Source organism: Electrona antarctica (genome assembly GCF_951216825.1).
Source record: "Electrona antarctica genome assembly, chromosome: 8".
NCBI classification, from domain to species: domain Eukaryota; kingdom Metazoa; phylum Chordata; class Actinopteri; order Myctophiformes; family Myctophidae; genus Electrona; species Electrona antarctica.
The window spans coordinates 47,661,183-47,682,486 of NC_136789.1; positions in this window are offsets into that span (position 1 = coordinate 47,661,183).

Below are 21,304 nucleotides of genomic sequence, written 5' to 3' on the forward strand. Positions count from 1 at the left end.
TGTTTTTATGAGGAGTTGGTGAGGCAGACACGAGCCAAGCTATGCAGATTGCTGCCTGGACACAAGTAAGAACCAGAACTGTTCCTCTCTGCTGCATAGCACCAAAATACTTCATAATGTCTGCACCCCCAGGCTTGGAGGCCTTGAAAACAGCCAACACCACCATCGTTTTTACCAGGATACACGAGACACACAGCACAAAGCTGATTCCAAATGCTGCATGCCTCAACTGACAAGTCCAGAGTCTCGGACGACCAATGAACAGAAGTGCACACAAGAAACATAGTTTAAGTGACAATAAGAGAAGGAAGCTGAGTTCTGAGTTGTTGGCGCGTACCATGGGTGTGCTTCGATGATAGATAAATATTCCCAGGACAATGGCACATATAACTGTGCCTAGCAATGAGATGATTGTCAGGGAGATTCCCAGGCCCTCATGGTAGGAGAGGAACTCCATGCTCTTAGGGACACAGTGGTCACGCTGGGGACTGGACCAGAAGTCCTCTGGACAACTGGTGCACTCTGTGGAGTCTAACACACAGGAGAAGATTAAAGGTAAATACAAGTAGAGTATAATCAGCCAGATAACCGTGTAAGACAATCACAAACATACATAATGTAAACCTACCAGTCTCATTGCTGATCTCACCCTCAGAACAAGCAATACAGTCAAAGCAGCAGACAGGTTGTCCTTTCCTTCTGGCCACACGGGTTCCAGGGGAACAGCTCTCACTGCACACTGACTGAGGTGGCTATACAGGAGATTAATTAATCTCAGTCCAAACTAAATTACATTCACATCATGAGTTTGGTATTAGTTATTTTAGAATGCCAAAGTTACCTTTGCAGATTCAAAGCTCCAGAATATTCTGTCTTCATCAAGGATGAGTTCTTCCCCTCCAGCTGATTTCTTGACCACACCTACATTGTGAACATTTGTGCTTCCATCAGGGAGCCACATCCAGTTCAAGACATCACAGATTGGTATGGCATTACCATTCTCATCAAATGATACTTGATCTCCAAATGATGTCGTGAACTTGACCTTTTCCAGGTAATACACAAGCTAAAAATGTTGATGAGCAAATGTATTAAAAGCTAAAACCTACTGTATACAAGATACACAATAGTGACAATGGCAGGGACTGTTGCTGTATTTACTCCAGTACCTGGCCTGTAGACCCGTTTGCAGTTTGGTGTTAGGGGAAATGACTCACTTGAACTGAGTCAATTTGTCCCTAGACATGAAAAATCACAGAGGTGCTTGTCCGACAGTGGCACGAATGGTGCAATAGCCAAATAAATAATGGTCGCCATTGGTTATGATGAAATTCCAACTTTCTTTAGTTTTTGAGTGTATATACATGTACTACCACCATTTCAACTAACTGTGGTGTGTGGAATTAATTTCTGATATTGTTATGACCATTTTGGATGATTTTGAATTTAAAAGGTCATGATCAAGGTAATTTTGCTATTCGGAAGACACTGACCATAACCTGGCCATTGTTAAGTCTAATGCAAAGAATTCTGACATTTACAATTCATTTGAACAGCTTCGTAGCTGGAGCCTTGGACCTGTGCAGCAGGGAGACCACAGCAGATTAAGCCTTTTAGAGTAAATATGGACATCTTCCATCGATCCTAATTCCTAATAGGGCATAGCAGTGCTGTTAAGCCTGGAACGAAGCCATTCAGGCTCCTTGTGAATCATGACCATAAAACATTTGATTTTGTGTCCAAAAATATTTGAAAACCGCCTAAAAGGGCAATTTATTAATATATAGTATAGTATAATTAAATGACACAATTTAACGTTTATGGTCAGGAGCCTGGGTGGTTCCAAGCCTAAACCAATTTATATTTAATATTTCTTGGAAATGGGAATGGGAAAAAAAATATTGGGTTTTCTATGTGTGGCACCGCAAAATGGTCACCACTGCTATGCCCTATAGAGCGTTGCAGTCTCGCCCCCTCGAGAGACCCGGAAAAGGTCTTTAAATAAATAAGTTTTGAAATGTCTATGGGAAAAATGCATTGGGAATTATTTCCTGGGCCTGGCGTCGTCATGCAAGGGGGCGGGACTGCGACGCTCTATAGCCTTGCTGAACAAGCAAGTGTTAGCAACTTTGATGAGTGAGTAGGGAGAGTACAATCTGTTTTATGGAGTCATGGCTATACACAAGGATCCTCCAATACTGTTTGGACCTGGGAGTTGGTATAAGGCGAATGGTTATAGGAAAACATGTTTGGTATGAAAACGTAATCCGGTTGAAAAACCAGCAAGTCATGATTATTTTAATGGGACATCATCAGGTCTCTTGCTTGGCGGCGGGGGCATCTCCATTCGTAGAGCCAATCAGTTTCACCAATCTTCTCCATTTGGGTCGGTCCAGTGCTAGGGGCTCGGCTTCAGTCAGTGACAAGCCCAGTTGGTGTGTAAGTCCCTGGTGACCGCATCAATTCATCGGGTGCGGGGGGCACCGCAGGGGCGTTTCCAGCCAGCGGATTTTGGGTCAAAGTGGAGGATAGTGTGAGTGGTTTCTGCTCCGTAGAGAAGGATGGAGAGGACTAAGGTGTTATTATTATTATTAAGGTGTTGTATATCCTTAATTTGGTCTCTCCGGTTTATTTCTGTTGTTATGTTGCCATTGTTTGTGATGATGGATCCAAGGTAGATGAAGGAAGTGACGAACTCAACTCAATAGAGCACCGAAGTCCTGACGTCACTTTCAGTAGAGGGCACCAACACACAGGTTTATAGGTTTTTTATTTGTATTGAAATCTCCATAGGGCGATTTTATGTCGCTTCATATAAGAACTGTGTTTGAAAAATAAACCGATCACCCCGGCCTTTTCACTCATATGGATATGAAGCATCGACTGAAGGTGGAAATGTACAAATATACCCAAAGAGTAACAAAATAAGCGTTAGAAACGAGCCAAACAACCCAGAGACTACATTTCCGGGTAGGCTGCTTCTGCCCGCAGCCCGTCGCACAACAGAAACTGAACGTTAATTACGTTTATTTTTATTTTTATTTTATTGATATATAATGTATCGTGGTTAGTACGAGTCGAGTCACCACCAGCTGAGCTTACGTCAACGAGGAATCTCAGGAACGCAATATGTTGACAGCTGGGCGTGACGTATATGCTCAGCGACATTGCATTCATATGTAGTTTCAAGGCTTTTGCGGTCACATTAATTCCATTTTCTCTAGAAACTGGCTGTATCAAATATGAATGGACATCATTAACGACGCACAGCCACTCCCCTGACAGAAACGCCGGGGTGGTCGGTTTATTTTTCAAACACAGTTCTTATATGAAGCGACATAAAATCGCCCTATGGAGATTTCAATGCAAATAAAAAACCTATAAACCTGTGTGTTGGTGCCATCTACTGAAAGTGACGTCAGACTTCGGTGCTCTATGGGTTAGCAGCATTATTCCTAAGGCGTATTATTCCTGAGGCGCGTTGGTCCGACTTGCCCCATTACTAGCCCTGTCCCTAACCGCACACAAAGCCACGTTGTCGGACGAATGTGCTGTCGGAATTACAGATTTTAATTGTGCAGAGACCTCCTGTCTGAAAAGACATACGCAGGCACAGCTTGCCCTGACCAATATGGCAGCCAATGTAGTATCTATGTGTATACATTATCTACTTATCAACGCCATACTTGCATATCGTCGCCTTCTTAAACTATTGGGCCAAGTCATTTTTTAAAGGCTTCCAGGAAAAAATAAATAAATTATCCAAAACAACACTATATGAAATGTCTTAATCATTTCACCAACAACGTTTATAAATAGTATGTCTATTTCACTTTCACTGTCTGTTAACATAAAGAGGATTAGCCTACATAGCATTAAATAGGATTAAACCTTATATTTAGGCTAATTGCTTGGCCTTTCTCAAGTGTGATAGGACATTTTGCTAAAAAGGGGCAGGGTCAATTAGGACTTTGGCGATTTTACCAGAGATGGCCAGGAGCTGACAAAAAAAGACTTCCATTAGTTTAATGCCATTATTATTCTCAGTCAAAATCCAACTAGAAATGTGTATAAATATCACACCTGCCATGGCTGTATTGTCTGCAAACTGGCACAGCTGTGCCTAGCGAAAGGCCCTCTTCCTGGCACACACTGCAACATGTCATGGAGGGCATGGGCCAGAGCATACACAGCCTTGTACACGTTATACTCTAGTCTGAGATCAGACACATCCAAAAGGGTACTTTCTGCTGTTCCTAGGTCCTCTTGTCCAGTACACACCCTTCCACCAGCATCCACCCACTCTGACGGAAGGGGTGCAAATTTACACTGAAATGTGTTCTCCCAAAAATGCCTCACCTGAAGAAACACAAGTGAAAGAAGGGGGAAAAAAGTGAGAGAAATTGAATACAAGGGGTCCGCGACCCCAAGGGGGTCCTTGGGGTTACTATTGGGGGGCCGCCAATGTTGTGTGTTTTTCCTTTTCTTTATTTTAAAAATACATTTTTATATGTTATACATATGTAGTGAGAGTCCCTGCTTCATCTCTCTCAGAGAAGACCCCTGGTACAATTATTGTCCTATTATCACAGTTACTATGCTGCTACAATGTCAAAGGAGCCTAACCAGTAAGACGCCTGAGGGCAAGAAGACGTCACATGCACGCAAGAAGCTGTGTGCATGCATCCGCCTGGGTGACAGCAGACTGCTGAGTGAGCGCTGGCGCTTTGGCATGGGGGGTCAGATCAACATATGGAATGAATTCTATACAGGCCATATATGGAGCATGTCTTGAGTGTAGGGTTTGTTGAGGTCTGGAATGTCAGAACAGGTCGGCTCCATATATGGAGATCTAAGGGTGGCAGCGGGGGCAGTGTCTGTACAGGGTTTGATGAGGGCCCATGCAGGTAGGGCCGGGCCTTAATTTCCGGGCCCCGAGCGTGGCTGCAGGATTTTCAAAGCTCCATAAATCGGAATCTAGGAGAGCTGTCCTTGGTGGATCTTCTGCCATCCAAAGTTTGGATCTAATTTGTGACTTTGTACCGCGTTCCTCCCGACATGTAAAAATTGCTGATGACAGGTAAGCAGTGTGTGCTTGCACTGATAGCAGAGTGTGTGTGCCGGGGGGGGCAAACTCGTCCTCTTAAAGTGGACACGGATAGGTGAGCAGGTACCAGAATGCCCGCCGCCGATAATTGCGCTGAAAACCTTGACCCAACGCGCAGGACCTGCGGACAACGGGCCGGCCCGCGCATCACTACTAGCTTGGCATACAAATGATGTGGTATTGAAAGAAAAAATCACCATTACACCACTGTAGCCTACAAATCCCAAATGACAGATGCTTCCCCAGATTGATTGTGATACTACTACTACTACTACTACTACTAGGCCTACTACTACTAATAATAATATACGTAATAATAATAATAATAACAATTGATGAGACAATTGGCTGAATATGGTGAGCTTTGAAAGCCTCTTTGCATGCAAGGCTTAAACAAATGGTTACTATTTGCCACCCTGCCATTAACTTAAATGAACTACAACATGCATTTGTATGTCCCTCAAACATATTTCTAATGGTTTGAGCTTTAATCACCACTCTGATATAACCAGTCCTTGTCATTTATTTCTGGCTCCTGAAGCACTTTTAGCAGCAGTACCACAATGTCATTAAAATACTGATGCTAGATAAACCCAAGCTCGTTTCTATTCCATGCCAGCTTGGAAAATCAACATGGTAAACAAAGTGCAAATGTGGAATTGAACACTGGAGAGGTGTATCGTTATCACTATGCTGCTAACAGTGTCAGAGGAGCTGAACAAAACAAAGTTTGATTCGTATGTACCCATACACAATAAAGAATGCCTCGAACCTCAAAATGAGACAAAAGACTCACTATAGTATTTTCATGGCTGCTGTCAGGATCATTTTCAGGATGTATTTTTAACAAGAAGGCCTTGAGGCCGGGTATCTCTCCACGACGGACGGCAACGCCCAGCGTACCTCTAAGAAACGGCATGAAGTGAGGAGTCTGGAGGTTAGGATCTGTTACCCAGGCCACGTCAGCGATCCACTGAAGACCTGTCGCATTCTGCCTCACCACCTGTTTGTTGAATGTGTTGAACAACAATAGACCATAATTATTCATGCAATGCCAACCCGTTGCCAGCCGGGTTTTTCCAATACAAAATGCCAACATGGCCGTGGTGTGACTGTTAGCCCATTTAAACCTGAGGCCGATTCTGCCAATGTCTTCTAAACACTTTTCTGAACTAGAAATGCACTCTTATCGAGCTGCCAACTTGCGCTTCGCACACAAGTCCATGAATGGCCTACTTAAATCTGTTACGTCATCCACATATGTCCGTTTTTAGATAAACATACATAGTTACATCATCACCAAATCCCTGATTGCCCGAGCGATGCCAACCAACACACGGCCCCAATCCAATCGGTCGAGGAGCCACCGACATACGCAGCAAGCTGCCAACTTACGCTCTGATTGGCCGAGCGACGCCACCAAAAATACACAATCCCTGATTGGATTGGCCGAGCGACGCGACCAAAGACAATACACAATCCCTGATTGGCCGAAGGTGTCACGGACATACGCAGCCGAATACAGTACTTGCGCCGCTCTGCTCGCGCAAGTAATAAATAAAAAATGCCACAGATGCTTTCTCGGATTGTATGGGATACTACTACTACTACTACTAATATGAATACGAATAAGAAGAATACAACTATAACAATATACAATTTTATTATAACAAGATATGTTAATAGAGTCATTATTTTATTTTTGTGCAGAGAAGTGCTGAAATTGAAGGCAAACGAGAAAATACCATTACAAAAATACACATTGCTGAGCATTTCATTTGGTGAACCTAAGAAAGTGACTGAATTGCATTGCAATAAAAACATGCTCGCAGATGAATAGCAACCTAGTTTTTTGACGGGCGCTAGCCCCTCCTATGCCCAGCTTTGTGGGTCTGTGTCGTACCCCATAGCGATGATTTGATTGGCTGAATGGCGATAAGAGCGCCCCTCACTTCACACAAGTGTGATTTTTTCATAAAATGATATCTTCACTTCAACGTTCTATTCAGATTCTTTTTAACCCATACTTTAGCTACTGAACAATCTTACAAGCTCATAGCACGTGCTGCGCTATGAGCTTGTAGAATTTTGTAACATTGCTTGTAACATTTTAACTCAAATCTTTGCTTCTGGGGAGGTCCTGGAACAACATATTTTCAGATGGGGCTCTGCGGCCAAATACAGATAATTCTGGGGGTCCTTGAAATGAAACACTGCCATAGAACAATAGGTTATTCAGACAACTGTTAGAAGCCTTTTTTTAAATCAGCCTCCGGTCTAAATGCATTAAAGCTGCTATAAGCAATAATGTCAACATTTTAATGACCTTATATATTTATTTTTTTTGGTATTCAGACAGCCAGCAATTGGTAGAACGCTCCCAAAACAATAGCCTCTGTGACACATCGGCATTCAAAGATTCTCCTAGAAGCTTTGTCATTGGTCGATTTGCCTGTCTGCTTCCTGATTGGTTAGTCATTGCGACCAGGTTTTTTTTCCACCAATGACAAAGCTTCTAGGAACATCTTTGAATGCAGATTGCGGCCCCTAGATGTGTCACAGAGAGTAAATTAGCGTTCTACCCATTGCTGGCTGTCTGAATACCAAAAAAAAGAAAGAAAAGGTAATTGAGATTTTGACATTATTGCTTATAGCAGCTTTAAATGAACATGGATCACAATACCAACCTCCTCCATGAGTTTAACAATATGGTTCCCATAGAGATACACAATGACCACACGAGCCGTGGAGCTCTTCATCACGGTGACAATCCTCTGCAGTTCAGCTGGGTCGTCGCCCCAGGGAAAAACCTCCAAATAAGCCAGGCAACCCCAACCAGACTGGGCCAGCTCGGACTGGAAGAGTCGGGCGGCGTTGTGGCCATAGGCGTCGTCACTGATCAACAATCCTGCCCAGGTCCACTCGAACCGTCTCATAATCTGGAGCATAGCTTCCACCTGATTGGATGGAGAACGTAGGGATGTGTGTTTAGGCTAGATTATTCACATAGTTGTAAATCAGTGACTCTCACGGATTTCACAATGAAAAGGTTTTAATCGTTCTCTGTTGATGTCAACAGATTTCACAATGAAAAGGTGTAATCGTTCTCTGTTGATGTCAACAGAGACCTTCAGCTCCAGCAATAATGCAATTTACAATTTAGAAGACGCTCTTAATCCAGAGCGACCAGAGCGAAGAACAAAAACATGGTATACATCAAATACATAAAAATAGTCATCATGACTCATACATAAGCTAAAAACAGTGGAATTTCTATATGATGAAACTATGCGTATACACTATAGAGTGTCATGTCTAAAAAAAATGCTATCTAAGTTGAGCCTGTGCATATACGCCTGTAAGGTCGGCCTCCTAAATTACATAAATTGAGCCTGTGCATATACCCCTGTAAGGTCGGCGAGGCTGGGGCAATTGATACGGGCTAAAATGGAGTGCACACAAACAAATGAGAGGTGACACAGTATCAATTGCACTCACAAGAGGAATGTTTTGTGAGTGTGTGGAACATGAACTACTTGATACCAACTCATCTATTGTCTGTAGAAGTTCACCTGGAAGGCATTATTTGGGATTGTTCTAAAGAAGGAAGGGAACTGACTGCGGTCACTCAGACAGGTGCACAATGCGTAGTAGCTTACCTGTAAAAAGAAGGGGGGATACAAGGAGGAAAGAAAAGTCATTATACAGTAGTTGCTGTTTAGTTGCTGTCAGGCAGAAACCTTGCATCTCCAACGGTTAGGGTTATGTCTTTTTGTAAATTTGCAAATAGTCAATCCACAAACACATCGCAACACGCTGGAACTTGTAGATCGGCTATTTTCAATATTATTATTTATTTGGACATATAACATATGTAACATATGACATATAACGTATAACCCGACGCAAATTATACTACATTTTGTTTTGACAGATTTTCCCTGCAAGAAAAGCAGTGTGTGGAGCGAGGAAAAGTCCCAATTGACTATGAACCTGTAGGGCCTACAGGTTCATAGTCAATGAAAAAAAAACTATTTTGGCATCTGCCACTTGAATTAATGTGACTTGATTGACATAAAAAGGGCCTGTCAGCTCAAACCCACAATGCAGTATTTTGTTTTCAAGAGTGTTGCTGTCTGTAGTAGCATTACAAATTAAATACAAAAACCCTACCTATTCCATTTCTCCCCTTGCCTCTATTTCCCATTCCAAGTGCATTTGTCTTATATGTAACGCCAGCTCCGCTATTCCAAAGCCCTCTTAGGTACATATTTAAACTATTTTCAGCAATGGCATCGTATTCTTTTTTTCCGGTGGGTAGATCTTGTCCATCTGGTCATTTTGAAAGTAGCTCTCAAGTTGAAAAAGTGTGGGCACCCCTGCTGTAGGCCAATAAGACCTGCATGAAGCCAATTCTACAATTGTCTAATTTAGTTCCAAACAGTTTTCTGAAAAAACAATGTTGCTACAGTATGCCTATCAGTGGTTCTCAAAACTTGATCATGTCAATGAGGCCCAAAATGATGTATTTGGCCCCCAGAAGCAAATGTTTGAGTGTATTGGTTTAACCCTAAAATAAATAAAGAACAATATAATATATATAGTCAAAGATTTGCACAAATGTTCACAACTTTTCAAAATGAGCAGATCTACAAACTCATAGTGCCACGCTATGACCTTGTATATGATGTCTGGGATTCAGCTAGTGTCTAATAGCCAACAGATGTGCTATACAGTAGGATATAACTAATACCTTTGAGCAGGCCGGTTTACAGTAATGTAAATAAAAAACAATAAAAAATTAAAATTGGCTGCATATTTGTGTGCTGTTTTATGTTTGACTAAGAAAATGTAGGCCTACATTTTAATCCTGCAATAGGGATGTCTGGGCATGTATGTAACCAAACAATGTGGCGGGTGAGGAGCTGAACACAGTTGGAGAAGTTTTCAGTTTTGTGTGTGCAGTTTTGAAAATGCCGTTATTGTTTTGAAAAACGTGTGTTAACAATCGTGAAAAAACTTAATGTTATGATGTTTACATACAATATTCTGGATATGACATATATATATATATATTATATATCAATATCTGCAGGCACAAACATCATATTTCCAATTACAATGAGGCGCTGCCATATATTTGGATTGCTAAATATATAGGCTCATAATAAAAATGATATATTTTTAGTTTCGATATGTGACCACGAGACCAGCCTGACTCAGGGCCATACGAATCCTACTCTCAGGTCCAGGATGAATCAGAATGCATTGCACTCTGACCATATGAAAACCCGTTTCACACTACATTCAAAATCTGCCTGCTCACTCACATGCTATATGCCTGCAAGTAAATATGTTCTTTCAAACCATTAAAAGATACTCTACAGCTGGTACAGCATATATTGGCAAAATAAATACATAACCAAATAACCAAAATTAAGCATACGTCAGATTGGCGAGAAACTTACCAGGGGCACTCTGTACAAACCTAAGATACTAGAGATGGCAATAGAATGTGACGAGTGATCGCCCACAAATCCAAGCGCTGGAGGAGAGCCGACGCAGCTCTCATCCAGTTGAACCTGCTCCTCTCTGCCACTGACCAATGCCAATGGTGCACGGAAGGCAACTCCGAGAGTGAAACAGTTACTATAGAGACTGTATCCCAGAGTCACGTTGGGTAGCAGGCTGGGGTTCCTGTTGATCTCAGTAATTGCAAAAGCCATGGTCTGGGCCCATCTGAACCCTTCAATGTGAAAACTAACACACAACATGCCACTGTTTGTATATTTATTGCATATTTGTCGAAAATATACAACATCAAGCACTATGTTAGTGTACCACACAACATTGACTCAAATTGGCCTCGCTATTTCCCTTGAGAATGTTTAACATGATCACGTAGATGTACTCAGCCAACACTTGTTTTGTCATGTTTTACCTTATGTAGGATTATTATCTTTTTGTTCTTTCTTTTTTTGATATTATAGGTCATTGCTGTGTATTGTTGCCTGTTTTGTAGTGTATGTTTAGCAAAGACATGCATGTGTAGTTTTGAAAAAGAGACTCTGTCTTGATGTGTTTTTTACTGGTTAAATAAAGGTTAAATAATAAATATATAAAATTACATCAAAACAAGGTCCATGAATGCTATTTTATTTTGTGATACTCACCCATAGCAAGTGGGGTCCTGTGGCTCGGAGGTGAAAGACAGCTCAGGGAACACAGAGGAGAGGTAAATATCAAACAAGCCACCCAGAATGAAGTCCCCGTCCTTGTACATTCTGTTTAGATTGAACTGTGCCTGTAACTCACAAGAAGCGGAAGGTGAGGCGGACAAAGGAGAGAATGAAGCAAACAATATCAAGGTCAAGTACAGGTACGAAAGCAGGCGTGTGTCTAGAAAAGCCCCCATGACTGTCCACCTCTGTCTAACCCCCTCTCAAATTGTTTGTCTAGTTGTTTATGCTTATATAGTGCTGTGCCGTCCTCTGTGGCAACGTATCACATTACGTAATCTTTCACAGCACCCATCTGGGCAGAGGCAGAATAGTAAGAGTCGGACAAATGGGGTTATGCACCCCCTGGAAATATATTTATGTTAAATGTATGACTGTACATCATCCCCAGAAACACAAAGAAACGTACTGTTCGCTTGAAAAAATAATTTTCCAGCACTTTATGGGGAATATGCCTCACTTGATTTTTAGAAAACTTTTTTTTGATTTGATTTGATTTATTTGATATATTCAAGATACAGTTCAAAAGGAGCAGTACAGAATTTTCAGGATTGCACAAAAAGTCAAAGACTTAATTCCATTGTGGTCCAAATAAATAAATACAGCATATGATATAGGAAGAACATGCGTTGACAATAATGGACATTACAACGACACCATCATAGATCACTAAATAAAACATTAAATACATAATAAATAGATAGATAGATAAATACAGCACTATTCTAGCTTGCCCATCAGCCAGTTTTTCAACATATTTTTAAAAATGTTCAAGGACTGGGCAAATTTAATTTCCCTTGGGATTTTGTTCCAATCCTCCACCCCCGTATATATAAATGCGCTTCTGCCTACCTTATTTTTTAGGTTTGGTAGTTTAAGATCAGCTACACTCGCCCTTGTATTCAAGCTATCCCTAAGCTTCCATTTGAGCCCAACGTGACCATTCTATCTTGAAAATGGCTCTTCTGTAGCCAAAACTCTGGCACTATACCTCAAGTCATGTAGCTTTCCAGAAGCCTAGAATCTAGCAATAGGTTAATATGTACTGCTAATGCTGCCATCTTTGAAATATGTGAATACTACAGCAGGAAGACAAATGCTTTAAAGGGATAGTTCAGATTTTTTGAACTTAAGTTGTATGAAATACTTGCCATTAATATAGTGGTTGCAACTGTATTAATTGATTGCCCGAGTCCCATGGTGGGAGTTCTGCTCTGGTTTTGGTCAATATTAAGTAGTTCCGGTCATTTTGTGGGGGGCACTGGGGCCACGCAGTAAAAGTAAATGAATCCACAAAACGAACGTAATTTGTATTGTTGACCTATTTCTAAAATATTAGTGCGACTTTCGTTCAACTTTGACCCCTCTATCACATGGAACTATTTTTTGGGCGTAGTGATATGGACACAAAAAACATAGTTCTGTGTGATAGAGGGGTAAAAAAAGAACGGAAGTTGCACTAATATTTTAGAAATCAACAATACAAATTACGTTAGTTTTGTGGATTTATTTACTTTTACTGCGTGGCCCCCAGTGCCCCCCACAAAATGACCGGAACTACTTGATATTTCACCAAAACCAGAGCAGAACTCCCACCACAGGACTCGGGCAATCAATTAATACAGTTGCAACCACTATATTAATGGCAAGTATTTCATACAACTTAAGTTCAAAAAATCTGAACTATCCCTTTAAAATGGTGTTTTATATATATTTATTACATGGCTTGGTTGAATGCTTGATTCTGATTGGTCAATCGCTGAATTCAGAGGTCTGTTATTTCTTGATAATGACCGCTCCGCTCTATAACAGACCGATGGCTAATCAACGCCAGCTTTGATCAAAGCCTGCCTCAGACCCCATTTAGACTGAGACGTTTTAAAATATATCACGGAGTCGGTGTCAAAAAGTTGATCATATACACTTAATCGAATCAATTAATCTATGTGTCTACACTAAAACAACCAAAACGGCAACCGGCCCTGAATGCGCCTGTAGTATATATGGCCAGTCTGTAGGTGGTGCTGTAGCACTAGCTGGCACAAAGCCTCAAAAAGAGAGAAGAAGACATGATGCCAGTGTTGCCATGTCTGTTTATTATAAGCTACTTTGGGCTTCTTTTTTGGCTTGTTAAGTGTATAGTTGATTATTTGGTCTTGTTTCCTATGATTTATTTTATTTGATTTAGCACATTATACAAACTAAATAATGAAACATACAAAAATACAGAAAAGGGAAAGTGCCTGGTTGAGGCAAGTAGCCCAATGGGCTACCTGTAGAGGCTACAAGATAGACTACAATAAAACATTAAGGTTTAGGACATGATTTTATAGATTTACCTAAATACATGATTGGACTATATTAAAGAAACTATAAAGTATTCTAATTAAAAAATATGGGAAATATGCAGATTCGGACGTCCACACAGTGGCGCAAAAGTTGCGGTTTCATATTTATCCACTCTGGGACCCGGTTTCAAAAATGAACGGATTCATTCACCGTTTTGGTCGGCAGTGTGTAGATGAAAGGGCAAAACGATAAAAAAGTTATGCGGTTTGACTGCGGATCGTCTCAGTGTAAACACCCTCTCAGAGCACTCAGCTCATATCAATCCGCACTTCCGCACTAACAGGTGCCGGCTACAACTTTAAAACGTTGTTGTTGTTTACTATCGCCTGCGTGTTGCTTCTCCACAGAACACAAAATGGACGATTCATTTAAGGTTAATTTTAACATATTTGGAGAAGATGAAAAATTTGATTCCTGGTTAATGGCTGACCTGTCACCTGTAAAGAGAAAAATAGAAGAGAAGAAAACAGTGCGGACAAAGCCAGACGACACCAGAGACATTAAAAGACACAGAGAGCTCAACGACAATGAAATCGATAAAATTGAAGAAGACAGACATGAAATAAACACAAAGCGAACCATTGAATGGGCTATGAAGGTTACTGGTTAGTTGAAAAGAAGATGTCAACAGACTTTGACACATAGGGAGCTGAAACCCTGAATCAAGGACCCCCAAATTGACATGCATTCTTCAGACCCCCATATGCAAATATTTTCAGCTAGGGAAATGTTTTGAAGATTTATCAAAATGTTTCGAAAATAGCCGATCTACAAGCTCAAAATGGGCAGTAATGGGACGCGTTTGTGAGTTTGTAGATTGGCTATTTTCAAAGTATAAAATGGGATTATACTTCATATCAGGTCCTATTCCCCCGATGCGCAGAGGGGAGAGCCGCTTCACTAGGATGTTGGATCTGCATTACTGGCTCCAATCCGTCTGCTCCTCAAGCCACGTTTTTTATATCCACAATTTCCACCTATTTTGGGCTCGTGGAACCTTTTACAGCCGCGATGGCCTTCACCCCAGTATTTTGGGAAACAAATCACTTTCACTCCATATACAGCGTACGCTGGACTCTCACGCTTGACTGTTGGTGGTGCGACGTTCTAACTCGTCCGACCGAAAGATGGCCATCTGTCAGTTTTGTTCCACCACTGGTTTCTGTACAGTACCTTCCCCCTTGCGGTCGGACGGCCACATTACTCATCCCTTAAACTCAGCTGTATCTATTTGTACAGTTTTGCCCCCACAACATATTCCTGTATCAATAACACATAGAGCTCATTCACACTGTCTAAAACGTGTTATATCTACTTCAAATCTAGTCACTGTCCCTCGGCAAGTGAACACAACATCTGTTTCTGAAAAAACAGCTATTTTAAACCTTGCCCTTTTTAATATAAGATCAATAACTAACAAGCTCTCCTCAGTAAATGATATCATTAGAAAAGAAAAGCTTGATATCATTTTTCTAACAGAGACATGGCTTGGTTCCGACGGAGCTATTCTGTTAGCAGCCGCATGTCCCCCGGACTACAGCTTCATCCACCAAGTGCGTGAGGTTAAGAAAGGAGGTGGACTGGCCAATATTTTCTCTGACACTTTAAAAATCAAACCTTTAGCCCTCTGCAATTTTTTATCTTTTGAGTACCAGGCTACTACACTGGAGAGTCAATCCTCTGTGCCATTAATTAGTATTTATCGTCCTCCTAAATCAAGTAAAGCCCTGTTTTTAACCGAATTGTCAGAGCTTTTATCTATTTGTTCCACAAACTATGATAAAACAATGATTATAGGTGACTGCAATTTGCACGTGGACAATGCCTCAGACAGCGTGGCTATGGACTTCCTACAACTATTAAATTCTTCCGATTTTATTCAGCATGTTGTTGGGCCTACTCATAACCATGGCCATACCCTTGACCTGGTCATGAGCAGAAACCTGAATATTAGGATTGATAGGACCATTGAAAGGCCTGAGTTATCGGATCATTATTTGCTATGTTTTAATATGACTATTACGGCTTTAGAAAAAAACAACACAGAATATACTATAAAAAAACGTTTTTTTAACACATCCACCCCCACTGCTTTTTCCCGTCATCTCACACCTGCTCCCCCATCACTGGTCACTCCCTCAGTGAATGATATGGTCCAACAATTTAATTCCAAAGTAGAATCTGCCCTTAATATAGTGGCTCCGTTAAAAACCAAAAAGAAATGCAACTCCAGAATAACACCTTGGATAAATGAGCATACACACTCACTTATAGTCCTGTGACGAACAGTCAAAAAGTGCTTTAGTTTTCGAGATACCCCTACCGGGCTTAGGACCAAACACAACATAGTTTTTCCTCATCTCTAAGGCCTCCCATACATGAAATGGATTCTTGTATACAAATATTTTACTGCAAAAGTGGTGAAATTGATATTTAAAGTTATACACCCAAAGTAAAAATACAGCCTGTCCGTCTGGGGATTAAGGCATATAAACTCATGTAGATTCACAATGGAAGCTCTGAGAGGTTTACAACTTGGCATACCTGAAGCCAGGACATCCCTCTACATTCTAGAAAACGAATAATGTCAATATGTGAATGTAAATATGAGATATAGACATTTGAACACATACCTACAATAGGCGGAAATGTAAATCTATGTAGAGTGTCTTCTTTACTTTGTAGTGACTCTGACATGGATTGTCATAGCAACACATATGAGGGCTTGTATGGAAGGTGTGGTTCTGCTGAATTGAGCAATACCAATTATTGTGTAACTGTAGCTTGAATACTCGTGGAGTTATGGCACTAAACGTATATGGTTTCCCAAATGGGAGGAAATAAAGCAGTCCTAATGAAATCTACAGTATCAAACAGATTAGTTTTATTTTGACTTCACTTATGCAAGGGTGGTGAAATTATAACAAATTCACTTGAGTAGAAGTCCCTAAAATATATGAAATGTCACAAATGAGAAATTGTGAAAGTATATATGCAGCTTCAACAATAGTAGGCTACAGAGAGAAATGCAGCCCTACAATAGAACTACCTACTAACTATTATTTAGCACACCTGGATGAGGGACAAGCTAAATGCTCAATGTTATCCTCATACCAGCAAGTCATTCATTCATGTAGAGTTGATATAATCATTGTTTGCTTAAGGTAAAGTTGTATTTAGCTTCACCGCATCTGCATTGTATTGCCTATGGCTTTCTTCATAAAAGGTAAATCATTGCAAATATTTTGGAATATGAAAAGGATATATATTTGGAATAATGGCAAATCAAGTAGCTATCTGACCTAGCTTTAAGTTCCATTTAGTGTAACATACATACTAACAGAGCATGTCCAGTAGCCATTGACAATAGTAGAACCCTGACACTGTAGACCTTAGGGCGAGAAAAGGGCGAGGTCACATGCACGCATCGGCCTGGGTGACAGCAGACTGCTGGGCGAGCGCTGGCGCTTTGGCATGGGGAGTCAGATCAACATAATGGAATTAATTATGTACTGGCCATATATGGAGCGTGTCTTGAGTATACAGGGATTAATGAGGTCAGATCATAGTACAATATGGGATGTCAGAACAGGTCAGCTCCATTTATGGAGATCTAAGGGTTTGAGGTTTGAGGTCAGACGTAGAGTTGCTGGCCAATATTGATGACATCAGGGATCTCCATATATGGGAATTCTTATATATGGCCTTAATATTGATGAGGGATCTCCATCCCTGATGATGTCACAAGGTGACTATAACTAACTGACTAACTGACTGACAGTGACAGGACATTTATGTTTTCATAGTAAATGTGACTTGTGTCGTCGCTATTACAACATGGTTAAAAAAACATCCAAATACAAATAGAAAAAGGAAAGTGACACGGTCCATAATGTCAAAACCTCCGCAGTAGAAGACCTTCAACACTGAATGTTGCTCAACAAATAAATTATGCTGATGTTCATAAAACCCTGGCTCCATATACCAACACTAAGCTCTCGTAACCTGATCGTATGAAGATAAATATCATACAATATATAACCTCTGACTGGGAGTTATAATGACATACTGAAGACTGAGCTCTGAGGAAGATGTGATGATGGTCTAAATACAGGAAAATCCTGGAAACTGAAGGAAAATCTCATACATTACAATTTGAATTGTAGATTGAGCTGAAAGGTCTGATGTGGTATGCTCTGAAAGTGTGCCCATGGGATATGCACTGATAGAAGCTGCACGTCCAAGAAAAAAATCACACCCGTGTGAACTGAGTGGTGTAAGGTCTTATATAGACTGATCAGCTGTGGTCTGACGTAATGTCTGACGGAATGAAATCACACCCGTGTGAACTGGGTGACCATAGCAACCGTGCTCATTTTTTGGTACGAACAGACAGACAGACAGACACACGTAAACTAACAAAGCCAGTTGTAGGAGTGGTTTACACCACTCAAAAACAGCTGTAGAGCTTCAGATATATTGATGAAGAAAATCATGGACCAGTGTCTTCAGTATGTCATCATAACGCTTAGTTTAGTGTCATCACTTTCATTTCATTAAATTAAAATAGGTGAACATTTGGTCTGCTGTTCTGATTCTTTGTTTTGTCTGGCAGCTGCTTTATTTCCTTTAGAGGTTTAAGGTAGCTTTTATGATGTTTATATAATACAAGAGCAGCCGACGATACAACTTCATCAACCTTCCTCATTGTCTCTGTTACTATTATCAACCTTATTCAGTCTTCTTGATGAGACTGGTGCAGGCATACTCTCACTCTCAACATTTGCTGTTCTGACTGGTGTAGTTTGCTCAGCAACATGATACATGATAAGATATCTTTAATTTGAAGGAAAGTATATTTTCTGTATTTGGAGCCAGGGTTTTCATCATCATCATCATCATCATCTCTCTGTTGAGCACCATTTAGTATGTGTTGAAGGTCTTCTGCTTTGGGGTTTGTGACATTATGGATCTTGTTTCTTTACTTTTTCTAAATGTTTACCACAGATGATACAAATATTTGGATCCAATGTTTGTACATCACACTCCATTCTGGTAAAAAAAAAAAGAAAAAAAGAAAGACAAATACTTCAGGTTCAGAATTCATCAATCAACTATGTTGTGTCCGACCGTACACTACTATAGTTAGGTACTATGCACAGTAACCATGCTGTTACAAGTGATACTAATGAACCATTCTGGTGAAACAGTCTGGGCTTTTCTATTATGCTACTGGACAGGATCTGTTACACTAAATGGAGCTTAAAGCTAGGTCACTCCAGCGAGCTAAATAGCTACTAGACTTGACAAGGTTCTTCTGCTCTTTTCACATTCCAAAATATTTGCTGTGTCAGTTCATGAATAAACCCATATAGGCAACACGATGCAGATAGAGCAGATGGAGACAAATACTGTAAAAATTACTTTAATTGCAGTCTTACCGTTTGTATTCTATATTGTGATGTCATGTGAAGCATGACAAAAAGCTTCACTTTTCTGTTGTGCAAAAGTTAACACAAATCACACCTGTGTGAAGTGAGGGGGGCTAATATATTAAAGTCTAACTCATGTTGATTAGGTGATGTAATGGTGATGTGAAACAAACGGTGTAAACACATTAAATGCCATTAACAATAAAGAGACAATATGACGCAAATGTTCCCTTTATTGGCAATGGCGTTTAAAAAAAAACATTGAAGAAAAAAAAACATTAAACCTCCCTCAAAAAGCACCTTGCTGGCAAAAAAATATCGGACAGAGAACAATAGTGTGTTGGTGTTGCCTACGAGTATACAATTACACAATTGGTATTGCTGGATACAGTAGAACCATACCATTCCTACAAGCCCTCATTGTAAAGAAGACACTATACAGATTTACATTTTCGCCTATTGTAGGTATGTGTTCAAATGACTATATCTCATATTTACATTCACATATTGACATTATTATTTTTCTAGAATGTAGAGGGATGTCCTGGCTTCCAATATGCCACATTCTAAACCTCTCAGAGCTTCCATTGTGAATCTACATGAGTTTATATGCCTTAATCCCCAGACGGACAGGCTGTATTTTTAGTTTGAGGTGTATGACTTTAAATATCAATTTCACCACTTTTACAGTAAAATATTTGTATACAAGAATCCATTTCATGTATGGGAGGCCTTAGAGATGAGGAAAAACTATGTTGTGTTTGGTCCTAAGCCCGGTAGGGGTATGCCAATTTCTGGGGGCCATTGTCACAGTACTATTAAGACACACTGTCGCAGAACAGAGCGTGTCTGGAGAAAAAATAAAAACATGATCAATCTAGAGACTCTTAAGATCTCAACAGCTGCCTACAACAGAGCTTTGCGCTTGGCTAGGCAGGCATATTTCTCGGCCATAATTGTTAAGAACAAGAAAAATGCAAAAGTACTATTTTCCACTATTGAACGTGTACTTAACCCTCCCCAGTCTTACAAGCAATAATTTCCTGCCTCTACTGCTAAGTGCAACGAGTTTGCATCCTTTTTTGATGCCAAAATCAATAACATTCGAGCTGGCATCATAAATGTAGCTGCTGCAAACACAGCAAATGTTGCCTCGCTTTTAAATATTGTTCGCCCTAGGGGAAGCCTGGCATCTTTCCATACAGTCGAGGAAGAGGAACTCCGCAAGACCATAATGATGATGTCCTCATCCACATGTTCACTGGACGGTATTCCCACCCCCTTCCTCAAAGAGGTACTAGAGTGTGTACTTGGAGAAATCCTGCAAATTGTAAACAGCTCCTTACAATCAGGCATCTTTCCTGACTCACTGAAGACGGCTGTAGTTAAGCCACTACTTAAGAAAAATAACCTTGATCCCTCTGTGTTGGGAAATTACAGACCAATTTCCAATCTCCCCTTTCTGGGCAAGGTAATAGAAAAAATCATCTTTCTCCAACTAGACATTTTTCTGCAGAACAATAATATACATAATAAATTTCAATCCGGTTTCAGAAAAGGGCACAGCACTGAAACGGCACTTGTAAAAGTAATCAATGATCTCAGGGTATCCGCCGACAAGAAACATGTGTCCGTTCTACTACTCATGGACTTAACGGCCGCTTTCGATACAATTGATCACTCAATTTTATTACAACGTCTCGAGCACTTGATAGGCCTCTCAGGCACGGCCTTATCCTGGTTCTCCTCGTACTTATCAGGAAGAAGCTATTTTGTCAGCCTAGCCGACTTTGTATCGGACACGCACAATATTGATTCCGGTATTCCACAGGGCTCAATCCTTGGTCCTCTATTGTTCTCCCTCTATATATTGCCGCTGGGAGAACTCATTAGCGCCCTCGGAGTGAATTACCACTTCTATGCGGACGATACGCAGCTGTATCTTTCCGTAGCCCCTGATGACCCCTCTGCCCTTGACCCACTGCTATCCTGTCTGTCCAACATTAAATGCTGGATGAGTGAGAACTTTCTCCAACTGAACGAGGATAAGACAGAAGTTCTTATAATTGGCTCTAATGAGCAAAAATAATTGATAAAAAATAAACTCGGTAACCTAAATGTAGCAAGTAAGTCGACAGTAAAGAACGTAGGGGTTATTATCGACTCAGATCTGAATT